This window comes from Pseudophryne corroboree, unplaced genomic scaffold (assembly GCF_028390025.1).
Source record: "Pseudophryne corroboree isolate aPseCor3 unplaced genomic scaffold, aPseCor3.hap2 scaffold_207, whole genome shotgun sequence".
Classification (NCBI taxonomy): Eukaryota; Metazoa; Chordata; class Amphibia; order Anura; family Myobatrachidae; genus Pseudophryne; species Pseudophryne corroboree.
In genome coordinates, this window is record NW_026968711.1 from 642981 (window position 1) to 659818 (window position 16838).

A 16838-nucleotide genomic window follows, 5' to 3' on the forward strand; every position below is an offset into this window, starting at 1 on the left:
ATTAAACTTGCTTCATTGGAAAGGCAGCAAGATGCATCCTCATTTCAATATCTACTGAAATAATACAGGTTGACACCAGGAAACATTAACGCCACTGCATCCTTGCTGCTTTCGCATGTGGAAGTCTGTTTAATGTGAAAACAAGGTGATATCTAATTAGCACACAGGTAAGGAATTAAGAAAATCTTTATTTAAGGGTGAAGGTGTTTCTCACAAAATCGTTGCCCCAATGCATCATTGAAATTCAAGCTGGAAAGATGATTTTAATATATCACTTGTACATTTTGTATTGCTCTTCTGGTGACAATGTAGTTTGTTTTTGTCAATTACCATTTTAATAATAGGGTAAAGAAAATTAAGTGGATTTTTGAAAGAAAACAATACTGTCAATATACTATTAAAACAAATTAAAATGGTAAAAGTTATTGTACTTTAAGTAAAAATAAAAGAGCAAAAATATCAATCCCAGTTTTGGATTACTTTAATTAACAAAAAAAAATGCATATAGCAGAGGATAGTTTCAATCTGCCTACCTCTGGGTTATGGGCCCAGCATGTTTCCATTGCAGTACTCTGCTGCACATGTAAGTGCAAGAGATCCTGAAGCACTCACTCATCATGGGAAAGTACCAATGTGTTTCTTCGTTGGTTGATGGAAGAAACATCTTACAAAAACTCTCCAGATTATTGACTTTTTAAAGTTTTTCTAGGAAACGTTCTAGATGAATGCTTATTAGCCTTTGTCAGTATGTACTTTCGCAAAGTGTCTCTGAGGCACAAACAGTTAGCGTGTTCAGTTGTTAACCAAAAGGTTGGTGGTTCAATCCCACCTAGGGACGTAATTGACCTTGTTATCAGATTTTGGTGATCTTTAAGTAGACAAGTCAAAATTTCGAAAACCCCTGTTATGGTGTAGGGTACCTGGCCTTCTCTGATGTAATCAGAGTTAGATTTGATTAAGTGATTTTATAAAAAAAACAGCCACGAAGCACAATTTAGCAGTGGGTTGCAGAGAAAAAGAAATATGCTGGCAGAAAAATCCAATTGAGTGATTAAACAGCTCTTCATTTTCTGGCTTTATTTTTATGCTAACAAATTTGTGCTCTGAAAAGTGTCCACAAAGCCAAGTATCTTATTAACACCTTTGTAGGGATGGTTTTTCACCTATTATTAAATTAAACTTGCTTCATTGGAAAGGCAGCAAGTGATGTCATCCAAGCAGTGGGTCAAGGTTGGCTTCAAACCTCGTCTGCTTATGAAAAGAGAAAAGGGGTATGCAGGGCATGGCGGCCTTTTGCGGTGCTTGGATGACCCCTAGTTCGCATTAAATAATGCAGTCGAGTTTCCCACATTTGGGGAAATCACAGGGGTCAGCATACCCAGAATGCAATGAATGAACCGCACCCTGGGAGAACAGTCTTCATGACCATGGTATCTCCTATGCAAAATAAGTATGATTTGGGATAGGGCTGGGGAGGGCCGCTGCTCAGGCACATCTCTGTCAAGTAAAGGAGATTCAACTGAGGCAGCACAAGGGAACTCTCATCTGGGGACAACAACTGCAGGGAGAACACATATTTTCAGATGAACATGGGAGGGCAGAAGGCTGCCTAATACTGAAGCACCCCCAAACAACAAACCAAATGCAACAACTAGTGCAAGCATTCCTGGGGGAAGGCCTGCAGCAGATGGATTTGCATATGGCGATGTCATCCAAGCAGTGGGTCAAAGTTGGCTTCAACCCTCGTCTGCATATGAAAAGAGAAAAGGGGCGTGCAGGGCATGGCGGCCTTTTGCGGCACTTGGATGACCCCTAGTTCGCATTAAACACCTCCACCCTCTGTCGGTGTGGGGCTCATGTTGGCTATGCCCCAGCCCCTGAAGGATTCAAGCTGATTTCTTGCAGCAGCTGGGCACTGTAACAGCTCCAGAGCTGCTCTGTAAGGCAAGTAAAAGGGTGTGGGCCCTGCAGCACTACCTGTAGTTCGCATTGTGCAAGACCCCTAGTTCGCATTAAACACCCCCACCCTCCTTCGGTGTGGGGCTCATGTTGGCCATGCCCCAGCCCCTGAAGCATTCACGCTGATTTCTTGCAGCAGCTGGGCACTGTAACAGCTCAAGAGCTGCTCTGTAAGGCAAGTAAAAGGGTGTGGGCCCTGCAGCACTACCTGTAGTTTGCATTGTGCATTGGAAGGCACAAAGTAAGCAGACGGGAGGAGAAGTCAGGATAGTGCACAAGGGTATAGACGGGAGGGGATCAAGAAAAAAGAAGTGGAAACAGACAGCAAACTAGGCTTCCAATGCACAATGCAAACTACAGGTAGTGCTGCAGGGCCCACACCCTTTTACTTGCCTTACAGAGCAGCTCTGGAGCTGTTTAATCACTCAATTGGATTTTTCTGCCAGCATAATTTTTCTCTTACGTCCTAGAGGATGCTGGGGACTCCGTAAGGACCATGGGGGATAGACGGGCTCCGCAGGAGACATGGGCACTTTAAGAAAGACTTTAGATCTGGGTGTGCACTGGCTCCTCCCTCTATGCCCCTCCTCCAGACCTCAGTTTACTACTGTGCCCAGAGGAGACTGGGTGCTTTTCAGGGAGCTCTCCTGAGTTTCCTGACAGAAAGTATATTTGTTAGATTTTTTTATTTTCAGGGAGCCTGCTGGCAACAGACTCCCTGCATCGAGGGGCGGAGGGGAGAGATGCACACCTACTTCTGTGAGTTGATAGGCTCTGCTTCTTAGGCTACTGTACAGCATTAGCTCCAGAGGGATCGGTACGCAGGTCTCACCCTCGCCGTCCGTCCCAGAGCCGCGCCGCCGTCCCCCTCGCAGAGCCGGAAGATAGAAGCCGGGTGAGTATGAGAAGAAAAGAAGACTTCAGAGGCGGCGGAAGACTTCATGATCTTCACTGAGGTAACGCACAGCAGTAAAGCTGTGCTCCATTGCTCCCATACACCTCACACACGGCAGTCAGTGTAAGGGTGAAGGGCGCAGGGGGGACGCCCTGGGCAGCAATATAGACCTCTCTTTGGCAAAATAAATATATATGCAGCTAGGCACTGTATATATATATAAGAGCCCCCGCCATTTTTTTATGGGGGGGGCTATTTGAGCGGGACAGAAGCCCGTCGCTGAGGGGGTGGGGCTTCTCCCTCAGCACTCCCCAGCGCCATTTTCTCCACAGCACCGCTGAGGGGAAGCTCCATGGACTCTCCCCTGCTTATACCACGGTAGAAAGAGGGTCTTAAAGAAGAGGGGGCACATAATTAGGCGCATATATATATGGAAATACAGCGCTACTGGGTAAACATAAAATGATTGTGTTTTTTTCCTGGGTCATATAGCGCTGGGGTGTGTGCTGGCATACTTTCTCTCTCTGTCTCTCCAAAGGGCCTTGTTGGGGAACTGTCCTCAGATAAGAGGATTCCCTGAGTGTATGGTGTGTCGGTACACGTGTGTCGACATGTCTGAGGTAGAAGGCTCTCCTAGAGAGGAGCAGGAGCAAATTAATGTGGTGTCTCCATCGACAACGCCGACACCTGACTGGATGGATATGTGGAATGTTTTAAGTGCTAATGTAAACTTATTACACAAGAGATTAGACAAAGCTGAAGCTAGGGAACAGTCAGGGAGTCAACCCATGCCTGTCCCTATGTCGCAGGGACCTTCGGGGTCTCAAAAGCGCCCACTATCCCAAATAGTTGACACAGATACCGACACAGATTCTGACTCCAGTGTCGACTACGATGATGCAAAGTTACAACCAAAATTGGCTAAATGTATTCGATATATGATTATTGCAATAAAAGATGTTTTGCACATCACAGAGTCCCCTGTCCCTGACACGAGGGTACACATGTATAAGGGAAAGAAACCTGAGATAACCTTTCCCCCCTCACATGAGTTGAACGAATTATGTGAAAAAGCTTGGGAATCTCCAGACAAAAAGCTGCAGATTCCCAAAAGGATTCTTATGGCGTATCCTTTCCCGCCAATGGACAGGATACGGTGGGAATCCTCCCCTAGGGTGGATAAAGCATTGACACGCTTATCCAAAAAGGTAGCGCTGCCATCCCAGGATACGGCTACCATCAGGGACCCTGCTGACCGCAAGCAGGAGGTTACCCTAAAGTCCATTTACACACATTCTGGTACCTTACTCAGACCGGCAATTGCGTCGGCCGAGGTTGTAGCGCGGTGGCAGCATGGACAGATACCTTATCAGCAGAGATTGAGACCCTAGATAAGGATGCTATGTTATTGACCATAGGGCATATAAAAGATGCTGTCCTATATATGAGAGATGCTCAAAGTGACATTAGTCTACTGGGTTCTAGAATAAACGCTATGTCGATTTCTGCTAGACGAGTCCTATGGACCCGGCAATGGACAGGTGATGCCGACTCAAAAAGGCATATGGAGGTTTTACCTTACAGGTGTGAGGAATTGTTTGGGGAAGGTCTCTCGGACCTTGTCTCCACAGCTACAGCTGGTAAATCAAATTTTTTGCCTTATATTCCCTCACAGCCTAAGAAAGCACCACATTATCAAATGCAGTCCTTTCGATCACAGAGAAACAAGAAAGTACGAGGTGCGTCCTTTCTTGCCAGAGGTAAGGGCAGAGGGAAGAAGCTGCACAACACAGCTAGTTCCCAGGAACAGAAGTCCTCCCCGGCCTCTACAAAATCCACCGCATGACGCTGGGGCTCCGCTAAAGGAGTCCGCCCAGTTGGGGGCACGTCTTCGTGTTTTCAGCCACATCTGGGTTCATTCGCAGGTGGATCCCTAGGCAATAGAAATTGTTTCTCAGGGTTACAAGCTGAAATTCGAAGAGGTGCCTCCTCGCCGGTTTTTCAAATCGGCCCTACCATCTTCTCCCCAGGAAAGGGAGATAGTGTTAAATGCAATTCACAAATTGTATCTTCAACAGGTGGTGGTCAAGGTTCCCCTGCTTCAACAAGGAAAGGGAAATTATTCGACCCTGTTTGTAGTCCCAAAACCGGACGGTTTGGTCAGACCCATATTAAATTTAAAATCCCTGAACCTATACTTGAAAAGGTTCAAGTTCAAGATGGAATCGCTAAGAGCGGTCATCGCCAGCCTAGAAGGGGGGGATTTTATGATATCTCTGGACATAAAGGATGCATACCTTCATGTACTCATTTATCCACCTCATCAGGCGTACCTAAGATTTGCGGTACAGTATTGTCATTACCAATTTCAGACGTTGCCGTTTGGTCTCTCCAGAATTTTCTCCGAGAATTTTCACCAAGGTAATGACGGAAATTATGGTGCTCCTGCGAAAGCAAGGTGTCACAATTATCCCGTACTTGAACGATCTCCTCATAAAAGCGAGATCAAGAGAGCAGTTGCTGAACAGCGTATAACTTTCATTGAAGGTGTTACAGCAAAACGGCTGGATTCTCAATATCCCGAAGTCGCAGTTGGTTCCTACGACTCGTCTGACTTTGCTTGGGCATTATTCTGGATACGGACCAGAAAAGGGTTTATCTTCCGATAGAAAAGGCCCAGGAACTCATGACTCTGGTCAGGAACCTATTGAAACCAAAACAGGTGTCAGTGCATCACTGCACTCGAGTCCTGGGAATGATGGTGGCATCATACGAGGCCATTCCCTTCGGCAGGTTCCATGCGAGGATCTTGCAATGGGACCTACTGGACAAGTGGTCCGGGTCACATCTACAGATTCATCAGTTGATCACCCTGTCCCCCAGGGCCAGGGTATCTCTCCTGTGGTGGCTGCAGAGTGCTCACCTTCTAGAGGGCCGCAGGTTCGGCATTCAGGACTGGATCCTGGTGACCACGAACGCGAGCCTCCGAGGTTGGGGAGCAGCCACACAGGGAAGAAATTTCCAAGGTCTTTGGTCAAGTCAGGAGACTTGTCTTCACATCAACATCCTGGAGCTAAGGGCCATATACAACGCCCTATGTCAAGCGGAGACCTTACTTCGCGACCAACCAGTTCTGATCCAGTCAGACAACGTCACCGCAGTAGTTCATGTAAACCGCCAAGGCGGCACAAGGAGCAGAGTGGCGATGGCGGAAGCCACCAGAATTCTTCGCTGGGCGGAGAATCATGTAAGCGCACTGTCAGCAGTGTTCATTCCGGGAGTGGACAACTGGGAAGCAGACTTCCTCAGCAGACACGACCTACATCCAGGAGAGTGGGGACTCCATCAGGAAGTCTTCGCACAGATTGCAAGTCGGTGGGGACTGTTCCAGATAGACATGATGGCGTCCCGCCTCAACAAAAAGCTACAGAGGTATTGCACCAGGTCAAGAGACCCTCAGGCAGTAGCTGTTTAAACAGCTCTTCATTTTCTGATTTTATGTTTATGCTAACAAATTTGCTCTCTGAAAAGTGTCCACAAAGCCAAGTCTCTGATTAACACATTTGTAGGAATGGTTTTTCACCTATTACTGAATTAAACTTGCTTCATTGGAAAGGCAGCAAGATGCATCCTCATTTCAATGTCTACTGAAATAATACAGGTTGACACCAGGAAACATAAACGCCACTGCATCCTTGCTGCTTTCGCATGTGGAAGTCTGTTTAATGTGAAAACAAGGTGATATCTAATTAGCACACAGGTAAGGAATTAAGAAAATCTTTATTTAAGGGTGAAGGTGTTTCTCACAAAATCGTTGCCCCAATGCATCATTGAAATTCAAGCTGGAAAGATGATTTTAATATATCACTTGTACATTTTGTATTGCTCTTCTGGTGACAATGTAGTTTGTTTTTGTCAATTACCATTTTAATAATAGGGTAAAGAAAATTAAGTGGATTTTTGAAAGAAAACAATACTGTCAATATACTATTAAAACAAATTAAAATGGTAAAAGTTATTGTACTTTAAGTAAAAATAAAAGAGCAAAAATATCAATCCCAGTTTTGGATTACTTTAATTAACAAAAAAAAATGCATATAGCAGAGGATAGTTTCAATCTGCCTACCTCTGGGTTATGGGCCCAGCATGTTTCCATTGCAGTACTCTGCTGCACATGTAAGTGCAAGAGATCCTGAAGCACTCACTCATCATGGGAAAGTACCAATGTGTTTCTTCGTTGGTTGATGGAAGAAACATCTTACAAAAACTCTCCAGATTATTGACTTTTTAAAGTTTTTCTAGGAAACGTTCTAGATGAATGCTTATTAGCCTTTGTCAGTATGTATGTGTGTAAAGTGTCTCTGTGGCGCAATCGGTTAGTGTGTTTGGTTATTAATCAAAGGGTTGGTGGTTCAATCCCACCCAACGATGTAATTGACCTTGTTATCAGATTTTGGTGATCTTTAAGTAGACAAGTCAAAATTTCAAACCCCCTTCTTATGGTGTAGGGTACCTGGCCTACTCTGATGTAATCAGAGTTAGATTTGAATCAGTGATTTTATAAAAAAACAGCTAGGAAGCACAATTTAGCAGTGGGTTGCAGAGAAAAAGAAATATGCTGGCAGAAAAATCCAATTGCTTTATTTTTATGCTAACTAATTTGTTCTCTGAAAAGTGTCCACAAAGCCAAGTATCTGATTAACATATTTGTAGGGATGGTTTTTCACCTATTACTAAATTAAACTTGCTTCATTGGAAAGGCAGCAAGATGCATCCTCATTTCAATATCTACTGAAATAATACAGGTTGACACCAGGAAACATTAACGCCACTGCATCCTTGCTGCTTTCTCATGTGGAAGTCTGTTTAATGTGAAAACAAGGTGATATCTAATTAGCACACAGGTAAGGAATAAAGAAAATCTTTATTTAAGGGTGAAGATGTTTCTCACAAAATCGTTGCCCCAATGCATCATTGAAATTCAAGCTGGAAAGATGATTTTAATATATCACTTGTACATTTTGTATTGCTCTTCTGGTGACAATGTAGTTTGTTTTTGTCAATTACCATTTTAATAATCGGGTAAAGAAAATTAATTGGATTTTTGAAAGAAAACAACACTGTCAATATACTATTAAAACAAATTAAAATGGTAAAAGTTATTGTACTTTAAGTAAAAATAAAAGCTAAAATATCAATCCCAGTTTTGGATTACTTTAATGAACAAAAAAAAAATGCATATAGCAAAGGATAGTTTCAATCTGCCTACCTCTGGGTTATGGGCCCAGCATGCTTCCATTGCAGTACTCTGCTGCACATGTAAGTGCAAGAGATCCTGAAGCACTCACTCATCATGGGAAAGTACCAATGTGTTTCTTCATTGGTTGCTGGAAGAAACATCTTACAAAAACTCTCCAGATTATTGACTTTTTAAAGTTTTTCTAGGAAACGTTCTAGATGAATGCTTATTAGTCTTTGTCAGTATGTACTTTTTGCAAAGTGTCTCTGTGGCGCAATCGGTTAGTGTGTTCAGCTATTAATCAAAAGGTTGGTGGTTCAATCCCATCCAGGGACGTAATTGACCTTGTCATCAAATTTTGGTAATATTTAAGTAGACAAGTCATATAGCAGAGGATAGTTTCAATCTGCCTACCTCTGGGTTATGGACCCAGCATGCTTCCATTACAGTACTCTGCTGCACATGTAAGTGCAAGAGATCCTGAAGCACTCACTCATCATGCGAAAGTACCAATGTGTTTCTTCATTGGTTGCTGGAAGAAACATCTTACAAAAACTCTCCAGATTATTGACTTTTTAAAGTTTTTCTAGGAATCGTTCTAGATGAATGCTTATTAGCCTTTGTCAGTATGTACTTTTGCAAAGTTTCGCTGTGGCGCAATCAGTTAGTGTGTACGGCTATTAACCAAAAGGTTGGTGGTTCAATCCCACCCAGGGACGTAATTGAACTTGTAATCAGATTTTGTTGATCTTTAAGTAGACAAGTCAAAATTTCGAAAACCCCTGTTATGGTGTAGGGTACCTGGCCTTCTCTGATGTAATCAGAGTTAGATTTGATTCATACTGTTAACTGGGTAGTATATCACAAGTTATACGGTGTGATTGGTGTGGCTGGTATGAATCTTGACCTTGGATTAACAAAAATCCTTTCCTCGAACTGTCTGTCTCCTCTGGGCACAGTTTCTCTAACTGAGGTATGGAGGAGGGGCATAGAGGGAGGAGCCAGTGCACACCCAGATCTAAAGTCTTTCTTAAAGTGCCCATGTCTGCTGCGGAGCCCGTCTATCCCCCATGGTCCTTACGGAGTCCCCATCATCCTCTACGGACTACGAGAAAAAAAAATTACCGGTAGGTTTAAAATGTTATTTTTTTCTCTGCAACCCACTGCTAAATTGTGCTTCCTAGCTGTTTTTTATAAAATCACTTAATTAAATCTAACTCTGATTACGTCAGAGAAGGCCAGGTACCCTACACCATAAGAGGGGGTTTGAAATTTTGACTTGTCTACTTAAAGATCACCAAAATCTGATGACAAGGTCAATTACATCCCTGGGTGGGATTGAACCACCAACCTTTTGGTTAATAGCCCATGTAAGTGCAAGAAATCCTGAAGCACTCACTCATCATGGGAAAGTACCAATGTGTTTCTTACAAAAATTCTCCAGATTATTGACTTTTTAAAGTTTTTCTAGGAAACGTTCTAGATGAATGATTATTAGCCTTTGTCAGTATTGACTTTTGCAAGGTGTCTCTGTGGCGCAATCGGTTAGCATGTTTGGCTATTAACCAAAAGGTTGGTGGTTCAATCCCACCCAGGGATGTAATTGACCTTGTAATCAGATTTTGGTGATCTTTAAGTAGACAAGTCAAAATTTCAAAAACCCCCCTTATGGTGTAGGGTACCTGGCCTTCTCTGATGTAATCAGAGTTAGATTTGATTAAGTGATTTTATAAAAAAACAGCTAGGAAGCACAATTTAGCAGTGGGTTGCAGAGAAAAAAAATATGCTGGCAGAAAAGTCCAATTGAGTGATTAAACAGCTCTTCATTTTCTGATTTTATGTTTATGCTAACAAATTTGCTCTCTGAAAAGTGTCCACAAAGCCAAGTCTCTGATTAACACCTTTGTAGGAATGGTTTTTCACCTATTACTGAAATAAACTTGCTTCATTGGAAAGGCATCAAAGATGCATCCTCATTTCAATGTCTACTGAAATAATACAGGTTGACACCAGGAAACGTCACTGCATCCTTGCTGCTTCCTCACGGGGAAGTCTGTTTAATGTGAAAACAAGGTGATATCTAATCAGCACACAGGTAAGGAATTAAGAAAATCTTTCTTTGTGGGTGAAGATGTTTCTCACAAATTGTTGTCCCAATGCATCATTGAAATTCAAGATGGAAGATGATTTTCATATATCACTTGTACATTTTGCATTGCTCTTCTGGTGACAATGTAGTTTGTTTTTGTCAATTACCATTTCAGTAATAGGGTAAAGAAAATTAAGTGGATTTTTTAAAGAAAACAATGCTGTCAATATACTATTAAAACAAATTAAAATGATAAAAGTTATTGTACTTTAAGTAAAAATAAAAGAGCCAAAATATCAATCCCAGTTTTTGATTACTTTAATTATAAAAAAAAAAATGCACATAGCAGAGGATAGTTTCGATCAATCGACCTCTGGGTTATGGGCCCAGCATGCTTCCATTGCACTACTCTGCTGCTCATGGAAGTGTAAGAGATCCTGAAGACTAAATTGATTAAAGGCCTAAAAGTACTGGACTATAAGGAAAGACTTACTAGGCTGAATATTTATACACTAGAAAAGAGGTGCCTAAGAGGAGATATTATTAATATCTTCAAATATGTAAAGATACATAACAAAGAGTTATCAGAGGAATTATTTATTAAAAGAACACGTGGTCACTCGCTGCGACTGGAGGAAAGTTCAGAACGCAATGGAGGAAAGGTTTCTTCACTGTTAGGGCAATCAGGATGTGGAATTCCCTGCCAGGGAAGGTGGTAATGGCGGACTCTGTAATTGGATTTAAAAAAGGAATGGATACATTTCTGAATGAAAAAGCTATCCAAGGTTATAATACTTAAAATATCAACATGGTTAATCCGGGGGTAACATGAGTTATAGTAGCTAACTAGTCATAAAACATTATTCAGCAAGTATGTAGAATCATCACAACTTAAAACAGGTTGAACACGATGGGCAATTTGCCTCTATTCAACCTCAAAAACTATGTTACTATATTACTATGTTATTGTAGTATACAGAACACCACAATGCAATGAGCAGTGATAGTGAGCACTGATGAGGATACTAGAACTGACACTGAGCAGCAAGATGCAGCACTGGACTATTAGTAATGTACTGTAGTATGCTGAGCACCACAATGCAGCACAAGACAATGAGCAGTGATACTGAGCACTGATGAGGATACTACTGAGAACTGACACTGAGCAGGAGAGACACACTACTAGTATTACTGAGCAGCAATAAGTAACCACTGATACTGAGCACTGATATTGAGATTTCCACTGAGAGAACATAGCCACGTCCTCTCCGCTCTCTCTTCAATGCACGAGTAAAAATGGCAGCAACGCGCAGCTCTTTATATGGAATCCGAATCTCGCGAGAATCCGACAGCGGGATGATGACATTTTCCCTTGTTCAGGTTTTCCGAGTCAGGCGGGAACAACCGAGCCTGCCTCGGACCAGTGTAAACCACGTGGAGTTCGTGGGGAATTCGGTTCTCGGAGAACCGAACCCGCTCCTCTCTACCTTATACCCATCAATTTTTTTATTTTCAATCTAAGCCCCTGCAGTTTTCTGTAAGCATCTGCTTCGCTATGATGATCAACAAGTCACAAGGGCAAACACTCAGGGTTTGAGGCGTAGATCTTAGGACCAGCTGCTACAAGCATGGCAGAGGTGTCACTATCACTGGTGACACACAGAGAGGTGGCGAGGGAGATTGTAATGCAGTGCGCGCAGATAAGCAGCGCAATGGTAAAAAGGAGGCATGGTTTCATAGGTAGGGGCGTGGCCTGGTGGCCTGAATCTACATTTTGTTGCTCCGGGTGTCCCGGGGGTTGGGGGCTGCACCCGGGGACTAGTGTGTGAGCGGTGCTGGCTCCTGCACAGTGACAGGGCATGGCCACCCAGCATGACGCCTCCCTTCTTGACCATGCTGTAATTGCAGTCGCACTGCAGTTCAGCGTGATCATAAAAAATGGTGTAGGCTCCTGCTGGTGCAGACTGTATGTGCGCGCAGGAAGCCGCCACCATTTTTGTGATCACAGCGGCTGAATGTGATGTCATACAGCCGCTGTGACCACGCCCCCTGTGTCTCCTCCGTTGCAGACCCCATTTTGAAGCCTTGCCCCCGCACCGCTCCATCCCTGACTTGGAAATGGAGTGTTGCTGACCCACCTCTCCCCCCCTTCCCCACCCCGATTGACAGGCAGAGGCGATCACATTCTCTGCGGGGTGCCGCAGAAAATGCAGGCACATGCGTATGCTCTTAGCAATTTTTGCAGTTGGATCGCTTATTGTGATTGCAATCCAACCTGAATCAGGCCCTATTACCTATCACAATGCGCTGCGGGCAGTACAAAATTGGGTTAATATAGGAGAAAAACCCCCAGACCTGTGCTCCTTAACTGTACCTGGTGGCTAGTGGAGCGGCTGCCCAGTAATCAGTGTCCACCGCAGTGCGCACACGGCCCACCCCCTACGGCCTCGCTCCCCTTCATCAGCGGCCTCGTGATCCGGAAGGGTGGTGTGTGTGTGACTGACCTTAGGATGAAACCGGAGCCTCCGCTGCAGTGACCCAGCAACCAGGGCACGGGAGTATATAGCGCCGCTGGGAGTGATGAAGCTGCAGTAAAGATGTCTATTAGACCTAGCCTGCTGCAGCCCTTGTAGATTCTCATAAAACAAGTTCTTCTTTTCTTGTCAAAATTAATAGCTAAGAATAGGCTGCCTGAGGCAGGCCCCTGTTAATTGGCCTGCTACTGAAGGCACCAACTACAAACTGAGCTCCCTGTTCATGGAAGCGGGGTTATAGAGGAGAATGCACTGAGCTTCTTGGGAACAGTCAAAAGCTTTGAGCCGGTTGGTGCCTCAGATCAAGATCCTACTCTACACCCCAATGTGAATCCTTGTGGAGTCCAGTGTACCCCACAGAAGAAATTAATGTGTCACACCCATTGGCAGCAACCTTAGAATAGCTGCTGACGGGCACAATTGAGAAAGGAAGGGGGGGGGACATTTGAATCCAGCACATAGATGCAATTCAAATATGTAATTTGTACCTTCCTATTTTAAAATATAATGGATGAACCTCACCCTGTGAGAACAATCTTCATGATCAAGAGATCTAATATGTAAAATAAGTATGAGTTGGGATAGGGCTGGGGAGGGTGGCAGCTCGGGCAGCCCCTCCCCCGTCAAGTTAAGGAGATTCAACTGAGGAAGCACAAGGGAACTCTCGTCTGGGGACAACAACTGCAGGGAGACCACATCTTTTCAGATGAACATGGGATGGCGGAAGGCTGCCTAATACTGAAGCACCATCAAATATCAAACCATATCCAACAACTAGTAACAGCATTCCTGGGGGAAGGTCTGCAGCAGACGGATTTGCATACGGTGATGTCATCCAAGCAGTGGGCCAAAGTTGGCTGGAACCCTCATCTGCATATAAAAAGAGAAAAGGGGCATGCAGGGCATGGCGGCCTTTTGCAGTGCTTGGATGACCCCTAGTTCGCATTAAACACCCCCACCCTCCTTTGGTGTGGGGCTCATGTTGGCCATGCCCCATCCCCTGAAGCATTCATGCTGATTTCTTGCAGCAGCTGGGCACTGTAACAGCTCCAGAGCTGCTCTGTAAGGCAAGTAAAAGGGTGTGGGCCCTGCAGCACCACCTGTAGTTCGCATTGTGCGTTGGAAGGCACAAAGTAAGCAGACGGGAGGAGAAGTCAGGATAGTACACAAGGGCATCCTTTTCTCTTAGTCCGTAGAGGATGCTGGGGTCACATTAAGAACCATGGGGTATAGACGGGATCCGCAAGAGACATGGGCACTTTAAGACTTTCAAAGGGTGTGAACTGGCTCCTCCCTCTATGCCCCTCCTCCAGACTCCAGTTATAGGAACTGTGCCCAGGGAGACGGACATTTCGAGGAAAGGATTTATTGTTAAACTAAGGTGAGCATCTTACCAGCTCACACCTTAAGCATGCCGCAGAACGTGGCATTCAACAGAACACAAGCCAACGGCATGAACAATTGCAGCAAAAAGCTGACCAGAACCGTAACACAACATGTGTATAACCACAAGTAATAACTGCAGACACAGTATGGACTGGGACGGGTGCCCAGCATCCTCTACGTACTAAGAGAAAAGGATTTACCGGTAGGTATTAAAATCCTATTTTCTCATACGACCTAGAGGATGCTGGGGTCACATTAAGAACCATGGGGTTATACCAAAGCTCTTGAACGGGTGGGAGAGTGCGTACGACTCTGCAGCACCGAATGACCCAACTTGAGGTTATCATCAGCCAAGGTATCAAACTTGTAAAACTTAGCAAAAGTGTTTACTAAATAGCTGCTCGGCAAAGTTGCAATGCCGAGACTCCCCGACCAGCTGCCCAGGATGAACCCACCTTTCTAGTAGAATGGGTCTTCACCTAATTCAGTAACGGCAATCCTGCCGTGGAATGAGCATGCTGAATTTTACCACAGATCCAGCGCATAATGGTCTGCATGGAAGCAGGACACCCAATCATGTTGGGAGCATACAGGACAAACAGAGCCTCTGTTTTCCTAATCTGAACCGTTCTGGTGACATAAATTTTCAAAGTTCTGACCACAGCCAGAGACTTTGACTCAACGAAGGTGTCAGTGGCCAAAGGCACCATGTGGAAAGATGAACCACCTTCGGCAGAAATTGTTGACGTGTCCTCAATTCTGCTCTATCTTCATGAAAGATCAAATAAAGGCTCTTGTGATACTGCATGGTTTGTACTGTTTTCCATGTGCTCCCAGATCTTTCAAGCAAGTAGCATGGTCAAGAAAGTTCTGTTTGAAAAGAAACAAACATTTACTGTCATTGTTATGCAAATAAACTTACATTAAAGCTAACAAGAAAGCACACTCGTTCTGTCTTTAAACTGATAAAAGAAACCCCAATAATATGGGGCATGCAAAAATTGAGATAAAACTCAGTTTTGCTCCTCTCCACGGAAATCTTTAATAAAAGGCGAAATATTTGTTAGTTCTGAAGAGAAACCAGAGCATGACCAAGATTCCACCTGTCGCCTGAGTGCCATGCCAGCAGTTCTCATTCAGCTCAAAGTGAGCACCCAATTTGAATGAAAGAAAGCAGATTTCTCACCAGGCTTCCCCTTGCTATAAACATGGTTTGTACTCTTTTCCATGTGCTCCCAGATCTTTCAAACAATTAGTGTGGTCAAGAAAGTTCTGTTTGAAAAGAAACAAACATTTACTGTCATTTCTATGCAAATGAGCTTACATTAAAGCACACTCGTTCTATCTTTAAACCAATAAAATAAAACCCCAATAAGATGGGGCATGCAAAAATTGAGATAAAACTCAGTTTTGCTCCTCTCCACGGAAATCTTTAGTAAAAGGCGAAAGATTTGTTCGTTCTGAAGAGAAACCACAGCATGACCAAGATTCTACCTGTCGCCTGAGTGCCATGCCAGCAGTCCTCATTCAGCTCAAAGTGAGCACCCAATTTGAAAGAAAGAAAGCAGATTTCTCACCAGGCTTCCCCTTGCTATAAACATGGTTTGTACTCTTTTCCATGTGCTCCCAGATCTTTCAAGCAATTAGTATAGTCAAGAAAGTTCTGTTTGAAAAGAAACAAACATTTACTGTCATTTCTACGCAAATGAGCTTACATTAAAGCACACTCGTTCTATCTTTAAACTGATAAAAGAAACCCCAATAAGACGGGGCATGCAAAAATTGAGATAAAACTCAGTTTTGCTCCTCTCCACGGAAATCTTTAGTAAAAGGCAAAAGATTTGTTCGTTCTGAAGAACTAGCACAAGGGAACTCTCAAAAGAAGAACAAGGCTCTGAAACAAAGAAATCTGACTTTTACCAGAGCTGACCAGAGGAAAACACAAACACAGTCCCCCACTACCACAAATAAAGCAGTCGAGTTTCCCACATTTGGGGAAATCACAGGGGTCAGCATACCCAGAATGCAATGAATGAACCTCACCCTGGGAGAATAATCTTCATGACCATGGTATCTCCTATGCAAAATAAGTATGATTTGGGATAGAGCTGGGGAGGGCCGCTGCTCAGGCACATCTCTGTCAAGTTAAGGAGATTCAACTGAGGCAGCACAAGGGAACTCTCATCTGGGGACAACAACTGCAGGGAGAACACATATTTTCAGATGAACATGGGAGGGCAGAAGGCTGCCTAATACTGAAGCACCCCCAAACAACAAACCAAATGCAACAACTAGTGCAAGCATTCCTGGGGGAAGGCCTGCCGCAGATGGATTTGCATATGGTGATGTCATCCAAGCAGTGGGTCAAAGTTGGCTTCAACCCTCGTCTGCATATGAAAACAGAAAAGGGGCGTGCAGGGCATGGTGGCCTTTTGCGGCGCTTGTCTGACCCCTAGTTTGCATTAAACACCTCCACCCTCCTTCGGTGTGGGGCTCATGTTGGCTATGCCCCAGCCCCTGAAGCATTCAAGCTGATTTTTCTCCCAAACGAAAGACACTAGAATGAAAATTTTAAAGCCTCCTGTTAGTGCTTCATCTACACGTTATAGCCCTGAATTTTCCAATGCCTATCTCTTTGCAAAAGAGAGATATCGGCAAGGAAAAGCTGTATTGTACCTTTGCATTTTTCTCCCAAACGAAAGACACTAGAATGAAAATTTTAAAGCCTCCTGTTAG

The 16838-nt window shown here is 44.0% G+C and overlaps 4 non-coding genes and 1 pseudogene across 4 annotated transcripts; all 5 read right to left on the bottom strand.

The window, feature by feature from the left end:
• Positions 1–1275: 1275 nt before the first annotated feature.
• On the bottom strand, positions 1276–1454 carry LOC135005994 (U1 spliceosomal RNA; annotated as a pseudogene).
• Positions 1455–15075: 13621 nt separating this feature from the next.
• Positions 15076–15191, bottom strand: LOC135006044 (U5 spliceosomal RNA). Its single transcript, XR_010206502.1, has one exon. It is a non-coding gene; the product is annotated as a U5 spliceosomal RNA (small nuclear RNA).
• Positions 15192–15466: 275 nt separating this feature from the next.
• On the bottom strand, positions 15467–15582 carry LOC135006027 (U5 spliceosomal RNA). The gene has a single exon (XR_010206486.1). It is a non-coding gene; the product is annotated as a U5 spliceosomal RNA (small nuclear RNA).
• A 274-nt stretch (positions 15583–15856) lies between these two features.
• LOC135006051 (U5 spliceosomal RNA) lies at positions 15857–15973 on the bottom strand. The gene has a single exon (XR_010206509.1). It is a non-coding gene; the product is annotated as a U5 spliceosomal RNA (small nuclear RNA).
• Positions 15974–16032: 59 nt separating this feature from the next.
• LOC135005675 (U1 spliceosomal RNA) lies at positions 16033–16196 on the bottom strand. Its single transcript, XR_010206204.1, has one exon. It is a non-coding gene; the product is annotated as a U1 spliceosomal RNA (small nuclear RNA).
• Positions 16197–16838: the final 642 nt, after the last annotated feature.